Here is a 9,709-nt window from a genome sequence, read left to right as displayed (position 1 = left end):
GTGCGCGTTCTGCCAAAAGCACCATTTGCATGCACATCTTGTGGTTTTGCAGAAAACTTCATCCGCGTCTACCAAAAGATGCATGTGCATGCTTAAAACGCGTTTTCGCACGAATCCGTGCGCGGGTGCTAAAAAGAGCAGCATCGGCATGCTTAGCACGTTGTTTGGTAGAAATCCACGTGCGCGTTCTGCGAAAAGCACCATTTGCATGCACATCTTGTGGTTTTGCAGAAAACTTCATCCGCGTCTACCAAAAGATGCATGTGCATGCTTAAAACGCGTTTTCGCACGAATCCGTGCGCGGGTGCTAAAAAGAGCAGCATCGGCATGCTTAGCACGTTGTTTGGTAGAAATCCACGTGCGCGTTCTGCGAAAAGCACCATTTGCATGCATATCTTGTGGTTTTGCCGAAAACTTCAATCTCGTCTACCAAAAGATGCATCCCTACTAGAAAATCCTATTTGTTTTCAAACGGGTTTCATCAAATAGGGTTATGGAACGGGACCCCGTTTGATCCTGTTCAGTCCTGACCTGTTTAAATCCTGTTTATTCCTGTTTAAACCTGACCCGTTTAAATCCTGTTTAAACCTGACCCATTAAAATCCTGTTTGATCCTGACCCGTTTAAATCCTGTTTAATCCTGACCCGTTTAATCCCGTCCTATCTAACCCAGACCTGTTTGCCCCTGTTCAGACCTATATTTTGCTGCATACATACCTGGTCCTTTCAGAATGGATTGATGTTGCTTAATATAATTTACTCTTAAACCTATTTTGTACATTTGTGTATTTGCGATCAGCATTGAAGAGAAGTAGATCTGCATTATGTTTGCAACAAGAATGCCACTTTCACATGTAGGTTTGCCTGGTACATTGCTTGATACGAAGATAAACACAATTTTCGGCATAAATTGATTAGCACTACCAACACTGATGTGATACATCATGAACAAGTTTTGTATGACCCACGAGTACGTTCTCTATGTATGACCTACAAGAAAATGCACCCTGAAGAAGACTGTACCTCATTTTAATATTTACTACTAGTATGCAAATGTAATTCTTGCAGATTTAGTATTTGTTCGATTACTTCTACTCGTTTTAATGCAGTGCTTTTTGTTGTAATGGTTTGTTCACAAATCCACAGTAAAGCGTAATTTTGGGGTGAAAAATGTCAGGCAAAGTATTGGCATGTACTTGTAAGTGAAAAAGACAAGTATACTTTACGTAGGTATTTCTGTACACCAACTTGAGCTTTCATTAAGCCTGAAGTCATCCGGCTTAAAAAAAAGCATGTCATAAATGTCCCAAGCACTGTTTATTGGACCTTCTAACGGTATTTCGATGCATCCAGTCTGCCGAGAGAAGACCGCTGGAGTGGGTTGCTTGGGTGAGAGCGAGCAGGGCACCTGAAAAAGTAAAGCCAATAATTTATCTTGATTCATGCAACAGGTTGGCACATAGGCAAATTCGCCTACGTTCCCACAGATAAGAAAGGTTCAGCATTCCGGTCATAGGAAATAATGAATAAATCTTATTGAAAAATATGTGGTTTTATGCAATGCCTATGTTTCAAGGGAACATGGAGTACTGTGGGAGAATAAGCTGTCATAATTAGCAGGCGATTGAAGCAAGTGTTATAGGAAAAAGATGGACACATCGTTTGATTAGCAATAATTACTAGTATTGAAGCAACAGAATACAAACATGAAATACCTTTAGAAACAACACCGACAGGTTGAGATAATAAATTATTCAGAAACTAAACCCTTCTGCCAGCAAAATACCGTAGTGTACTGGCTTTGACATTGCGCTGCTCAGGCAGAGGGCGTGGGATTGAATCCCGGCCACAATGGCTGCATTTAGATGACAGGGAAATGCCAAAACCCCTATGTAAGGTCTATTGGGTACACGTTAAAGGAGACTAGGGATCCCGCCAACTTGAAGTTATAAAAACCAGGGTAAATTTCGAGATAAGCAAACTCACAAAAGTAGAAGGCCCTGGCCATGCGAAGACCATATAAAGCCTTTTAAGGTAGGTGCCAGCAGCCGCAAAATTTCTTGCAAAAGCGAAATATAGCAGAAGCGGTATTTTTCCGTAGATCACTTTTGCAAGGTATTTTACAACTTGACACCCAACATGTTGGGCATCTACGGGCAACAGCAATTCTTGCACAGATCATAGCAAACACTGTTGCACCTAGGTATACATAGACACATAGGTATAGGTACAGTCGCCGACTGATTTTCCGGACTCCGAAAATTCGGACTTGATTACTCGGTCTGCTTCACGGCACCGCCATTCTCCCCATGGACCATAATGTATAACAACTTCCAAAAGTTCGGTCGCATTGCAACCTCTCGTCTCGATTTTTCGGACACTCCTTGAGCCAACTTGATCGAGAGCACCATGCACCGACTCTGACCGTTGCATGGTTCTACTTGCTGAACGACATTTTTGTTTTGAACGGAGCCTCCTTGCTGCCCCACGAAGTGGCGCTACTGCAAATCCCTGCTCATCATCATCGTCTCTGCCTGGTTTGTAGCTACAGCAGTTCCGGTCTCAGCTTAGTATGCCATGTCAAGACAATCCAGCAGCTGATTTGTTTGTTTCTTCGTGCACGACGCTGCGAGTAGGCCAGGTTTTTTGTTTGTGCAACTGATGTCGGCGTGACGATGTTTGATGAAGCAAGATGGGCCAATTCATTCCACTAATATCTAGAATAGCTACCTGTAAGCACCACCTACCTTTCAACAACATTTGCAAAGCAAAAAACCTCATCCTGAAAAGTCTGCACATGACGACATCGGTAGCATCATCAGCGTGGGGCCTCAAGATAATTCGGCAAGCCAAGAAATTACTGACAGCACGAGTGCAAGCATGCCAACAGGAAATCAGTGGCTGAATAATGCACCTTCTACCAATTGGTAGACAGTGCATTTTCGCAAAGCCCTAACTATAGCAGATCATTGTTCAGGAGTTCCCGAATGCACAACTCTATGCCATTTTCACACAGACTCTAGGGAAGCACCTCTGCACAGTTGCAAGAAAAAAAGCTAGATGCCCCAAGAGAAATGAGCCCACTCAAGCCATGGAAGTTGTGTTTACCTTGTCTTCCTACAACTACTCAAAACCTAGGACTGCTGTTTTGCACAAGGGAACAAACGTCAACATTGGTGCCTCGCCCAACACAAGTGGTCTGCGCTGTAGAAGGTGCCATAAGTCAGCCCACAGATGAGGCCCACACCAGTGCTGTCAGTGTGCTGTACAAATTGCAGAAGCACAGCCTACAAGCTTGTCTGCCTTAGTGTGATCGCACCAATGAACGAAAACTAACGAATCAAGTTTGTTTCGTGCCGAGAACAGTTGCCTCATGCTGGCTTGGTTTGTTGTGTAGGCATGTAAATAATGAAAAGGCCTGCATCACTATCTCTGAAAAAAAAATCATGTAACAAAGCACGTACAGTACACAGGTGCAGTGTCTATCACATACCATTTCATGCAGTAGAGGCTACATCGGATAAACCGGCCAATGTATAAATGACTGGCAGCGTGACCAAGCAAACTTGATGCATGGGTCAGTTAGCAGTGGTAGTGCACTGCTCTCGGCGCACATGCACCTATGTTTGAAAGCTGCTTGATCGTGACAAAATATAAAGACAAAAGCGCTGGAGAGATATCTGAGGCTTTTCTTATATGTATGACGAGGAACCTAGCGCTAGCTCCCCATGCAGAGAATTACTAGACAGTGAGACTGCTTCTTATCATTGTAAAACAAGTGTCACGCTCACCATGTTTCTGTGCGAACAGCATGTATTCAGATCTATTCTCCCCCTTTCACCTTTAGCACAATATCACTGTGCGAGCAATAATACTGAACTGTTAGTAGCACTCTGTCCTGTTGCCTCCTTTCTTTCCTTGTGAATTGTGTGCTAAATAAGGCTTTTTTTGGTGAAAGAGTGCTAGTTTAACGCATAAACTAGCGCCATGGCACTTTGCAATAAAGGACTGTTATAATTCTCTAAAAATTTGTCCATGCAGAACAGTGTCAAAAGAACACCTTAAAGAAAGAACATGAGTGTATCTATCATAAAGACCAATCCTTGTCTTTTTTCCTTAACATAATTTTCAATACCGATATTGAAGTACAAGCTCACCATATTATATCACCTTGTCAATGAAGCAAGGCACAATGGTGCCCAACTGTCGCGGGACCAACTTGGATGTGGAGATCAGCGCAGATCAGCAACATAGCATGGTCTGCTTACACTTCTTCTCCAGGTCCAGCCATACCTACAGCAGCTATAAAACAAGTGAGCTTAGAATCACAAGCGAAACAATATAAAAAGTGACACTGAACAAAGCAACTTTCGTTAAGCATAAATAGGATCGAAATGCTGACATTATGCCCATAAGTAACTTCACTTTGAGCAACAAAGCATCCAATTTAAGAAAGATTATATGTATCAGCTATCTATGTGAGAAAGATTAATCGAACGCCCTCTATTTGCCATACCCCTCCCCTTATGCATGGATGTCTCCCTGACTGAGTGAGCTGATCCCAGGTATAGTGTAATTAAAGGTTGTCACTTGGTGGGCCAATCCCGATACCATTGCATGACTTGTACAATAATTTTAATGTGTTGTAATGCTGGCCATCCTGCAGGCACTGCAACATTATAGCACCCATAAGGCTAATGGTATTACCTGATAAGGTTAACTAATAGGTGTCCCCAGAAGCATAACTCGGCATGTATACTCGGAGGCCATTATTATAAGAGAAGCAATGGCAGAGGTGAAGCTTTATCCTGTGCCATATGCAAAATGGCCGAGCACGCCCAGCTTCTGGTTACATTCTCACTTGTGACCACTGCAACAGGCTGACTGACATGCGTAACAAGCAGTTTGTAGGACCACATTTTCATACCCTGCAATTTGTTTTACATCTGAAGAGATCAGCCTCAAGCTCCATGATGCGCTGCACTCAAGAAGCATTATAAACTGGCAACATTTGAATGCTATGCTGCATGGTTTGTTGCATGCTTTAGGAATTTACTTATTTATTATACACATAGCTCATAGGCTCCAGTTGGAGTATTGCATGAGGTAGCAAGAAAACAAATTCTGAACAAGGAGAACATTCAACAAAACAAGTCAGACCAAAGAAGAAAAAATAACATACTCTCCTAATGGGACTATGTATCTGGCAGCTAGCTTCTAAAAAAGACAATTAGGAATCTTTTACTACTGCTAGCGCTTTAGGGGATGGAATGTAGAATTCCAAGCTTCATACACTTTTAAGCCACCTTTCGTGGCTTTTTGTTTTGAACTCCTATTCTCTGTACTATTATAGAAATGAATACCCCCTCCAAAATAAAACAAAGAAAAACATGTAATGCACAGTAATGTAACACAATAATGTAATGCACAACAGTGAATACTTAGAAAAATGTAATGAAGAACATGGAGTCTATGTGGGCACAGATGTTAGAAGTCTACATGAAAGCATAATAATAAAGGTGGGCAAAGCATTTATGCTTTTGTCGGGCAAGCTGCAGCAAGACATACAGGTAAAGCATGCCTCACAACACAGTCCCTAAAAATATCTGTCACAATACAGTGAGTAGGTATATCATGCATATCTACAATAGCTCCTCATTATATTTAACTCAGAGGGGGCTACCTATGTAACTTGATCAAACTGAAGGTGGGCCAAATTCTAAATATACGATTCAAGCAGACAGAAAATGGACGTTATGAAAATGCATCTACAGCAAAAGTGTTGTACATTATTGTTGTACATTATGTCATACCTGCCAACCTGTGAACATAATATTTTGTAAAAATGCTGCAGACACTAAATTCTTTGTTGGGGACATAGCACACATTATTTTAAAGCTTGCTCTCAGCACCCCCATTGTTGCATACACACACACATTATTAATAAAGGGAAAATCGCACATCTACCCACTCGTAGCAATTGCTACAAAAGAAACCCGTACGGATTCCTCGAAAGCAAAGCCTCACAATTGAAAAAAAGAAACCGTCCAGGTCTGGGACTCAAACCCGGGACCACCGCCTTTCCGGGACAGCCGCTTTACCATCTAAGATAACCAGGCGGCTAGCAGATGGCCGGGCCAAGTCGAATTTGTCGACAACATGAAGCAAAGGCAAGGGTCTGACGTAATAGTTCTGCGGAAATGCGCAAGGTGTAGAGAAGTAATTAATAAAGGAGAAAAAAATATTATGTCAAACCCTTGCTTTTGCTTCGCGTTGTCAAGTAATTCGACTTCGCCCTGCCATGTGCTAGCCAGCTGGTTATCTCAGATGGTAGAGTGGCTGCCTCGGAAAGGCGGTAGTCCCGGGTTCGAGTCCCGGACCAGGACGAATTTTTCTTCAACTGTGCGGCTTTCCTTTTGAGGAACACATACAGGTTTCCTTTGTTGCAAATGGTACGAGCGGGTGGATGTCTGATTTTCCCTTTATTAATTACTTCTCTCCACCTCGTGTGTTTGCGCAGAACTATTACGTCACACACACATTATCAACCATTATTTAACTTGTCGTGCAGCACGAAAAGCAGCAGCGAACTTGAAACCAGTAACTGACAACATTTTTTTTTAGATTACAGAGCTTTACGCTGCTTCAGGAATTTATCTGACTAAACTTCCTAAAAGCACGTGCCCCTCTGATGTTCTCGTTAGAGATATTGCATCGCTAATAATAAAGCAGTACAAGTACCATTATAATTAATTTTTTACATGCATTTTAACAATGTCATACCGTCAATCTCTCAACAGCTTTAAAACATCTTAACCAACACAACTTCATTGTCTTTCTAAAATGACATTAATAAAATTGTAAAATGAGCCCACATTTGTAAACCCACGAAAAATTCAGGAGTTTCCAAACATGGATGATACCAACAAAATCTGCAGCTCTTGTAAGTGGCAGCAACTGCTTTGCACACACCTTGTCACAGCATGCACATCAGGTACTTTTCCGTGCTGTTGAGGCTGCAGAAGTGCCGCAGGTGCACATGTGGAGGTGCCTCTGGTTCACAAAATCTTGCCATCCCTAAACAATAATAAATACTTATTTATTGTAATCCCTGCTGAAACTGCAAACTTGTGATATAAAAAGATCACGTCATATTTTGAAAAAAGTCTCATACAACCAGTTACATGAAGCTGCAACTGGTTGTGCAAATATCTGATTGTAACATCACAGGCGGTTAAATAACACGTAAATCGAACTGTAGAGAACATGAATCTACTATGAAAAGGTTCACACAAACGTACAGCTGTATAACATGAAATGTGAATTGTACTATCAAAAAATTCCTTAGGACATGAAAAGCGTTCCAAAACCTAACTTGTCTATGCGGCGCAACAAAGCACTGCTCCCAAAGGACGATGCGCTTAAAATTACAACAGACCACCTCATTTCTGGAGAGACAATACAGAAAAGAGAAAGATTTTTCGATTAAAAAGAAACATTGCTTATGTAATTTCGGCTTCTCTGCTAGATCGGAATCCTTTACAAGTACACGAAAACACACAGGACACTAATACACGTCATCTGACGACACACTATAAACAGAAGAATTTCCATACAAGCTAAAAATCTGGCCATGCGTCGACGAAGAAATCGGGTGCTATCTCGCGCAGCTGTTAGCTGTGACGACGACACATCGACGTACTACTTCTAGAAATGACTATACCATTTCTTAATGAAAAATTATGTACACAAACAGTAACTTTCTTTGCTTGAATTTTTGTGCCCATTTAGATCAAAGAACCACCCGCGCTAGCGTGCTTCATAGGTGAAAGTAAATAAACCACAGATAGAGCTGTTGGTAACATGAATACGTTTTAGGGCAATTTCCATGGAACTTTTTGCTAAATGTGCAGTGCGACATGAAGAACAACCATTTGAAAAGCACATTTATAATTCTTGCTGCTTTACAAATCCGGATCCGGTTGTTGTACGGATCTTGCGATACGTACAACAACGCACACTTCACGAACCATAGACAGGAAGAATGCGCGCAAGCGCCGGACTTACCTTTCTAGGCGTACTCGGAAAACGCTCCTTTTAGCGTCACAGGTGCCGCGGCATCGACTGCACCAACGGTCCTTCCGGCGCACACACTGTTGAATTGCGGATCAACTACAGGACGTAAGAGCACAACTTTCACCAAATTCTTCCGTACAGCGCGATACGATGCGACAGTGCCAAAGGAGGAGATCCTGTTCATGAGCCCGGAACAAAGGAAGCGCGAAGGGTCATATCTTCGACATCGGCGCACCACACGAAGGATACTGCGGGCTACATTACGCGGTCCCAGGGGTTTTGTGATTCTCAATGCATACAAAATGCACCACAATTTCTCTCGGCACAGCGTACACACGATTAAACAACTACATCGGACGGCGTCAATGCAGCAAGCACTCACATGTGGCGACAACTGAGGACGGCAATATAACATCACCTGTAACTTTACCGGCGCTACCTGTGCTGCCATCTGTAGGCCGCCACCGAAAGCGACCGTGCTTTCGGTGATCTCATGGATGGTGACGGCGTTGTATTTCGATGTTATGCGAGTCGTACAGAGTCTTGTACGACGTGTTTCAGCAACGTTGCTTTTAATAGAGAGGACAGCAATCTGCGTATACGCCGTATAGACGTCTCACCCACTTGAAAAACACAACAGCAAATTTTCAGTCTGTCGTATTTTGGGACGTTGTGACTGCCGTTCTGTTCTCTGTAGTGTGACGCCCTGTAGTCGAAAATTCTGTAGTTCCTGATCAATATTTGATTGAAAATTGACAGAGGTCATTTTAAGGTTATGTAAAATTATTAATACGAAATAAAATAAAAAATAAAAGTAGAAAAAAAAATGTCTTTTGCCTAGGATTCGAACTTTGGACCTGACGGTTCCGAGACAAGCATCTTACCACTGCACCACGCCGAACATCACTGTTTGCGTATGTTGAAGCTGTGTCAAGAGTGTAAATTGCTGTCTGGGTTGCTGTTTACATTTGCATTTTAAAAGCCACGATGCGCTTTCACTTCACCGCGTCAACTGCCGCATCTCTAGATGAGCAAAAGTGTTGTTACCATCGACAGGTACATCGTGGAGTGCTAGACCATCGATTTTGCTGTAACGATATCCATATTTCATACGAAATTCAGAAACAGACAACGGTGACCGGGGACACTGAGGGTTGTTACTGCTAATTTCGACAGTTGTCTCTTGCTCTTTACACTTTTGAGCTCGCATATAATTCGTGTGTTCAATACAATATAGCTACATAAACACTCGTGGGTGAGTCTTCATCTCGACAGAATACTGGCTTCTCACGGCAGCGCTGTACCAGATTAATGAGACCCGATCGAGCGAGACAGCGTTTCACGCAACTTTGTGGAACAATCCAAAACTTCTTTCCCGCTTCGCATATGCTTGTGCAATATTTCTGGGAAATTAACTAATGTGTCAGTGTAACCGCACATGTAAGTCCACAGGCCTGTGTGCCCCATCTTACCAAATAAAACAAAGCGGATACGCAGCCATTCCCGCAGATGGTATGATTTTGATCAGCGGCCGATTTTGAGGAGGCCGGTAGGGCGTTGCTGGTGCCGCGTCGTCACGGCACAATTATAACAATTGGCAACGTCGACTTTAATGCCGGTGTCGGTGCTATCA

At 42.6% G+C, this 9,709-nt stretch overlaps 1 long non-coding RNA gene across 2 annotated transcripts; it reads right to left on the bottom strand.

Moving 5' to 3' along the window:
- Window positions 1–1,298: 1,298 nt before the first annotated feature.
- LOC126524561 (uncharacterized) lies at window positions 1,299–8,503 on the bottom strand. 2 transcript variants are annotated; one of them, XR_007598002.3, is made up of 4 exons: window positions 8,068–8,503; window positions 6,973–7,077; window positions 4,158–4,302; window positions 1,299–1,408 (listed from the first exon to the last, which is right to left on the bottom strand). It is a non-coding gene; the product is annotated as an uncharacterized lncRNA (long non-coding RNA). The 2 variants fall into 2 exon arrangements; XR_011891391.1 differs by lacking the exon at window positions 6,973–7,077 and having other exon boundaries at window positions 8,068–8,499.
- Window positions 8,504–9,709: the final 1,206 nt, after the last annotated feature.

Source organism: Dermacentor andersoni, unplaced genomic scaffold (assembly GCF_023375885.2).
Source record: "Dermacentor andersoni unplaced genomic scaffold, qqDerAnde1_hic_scaffold ctg00000092.1, whole genome shotgun sequence".
NCBI lineage: Eukaryota > Metazoa > Arthropoda > Arachnida > Ixodida > Ixodidae > Dermacentor > Dermacentor andersoni.
The sequence above is the reverse complement of the archived record's forward strand: the minus strand, read 5'-3'. Positions and strand labels throughout refer to the sequence as shown.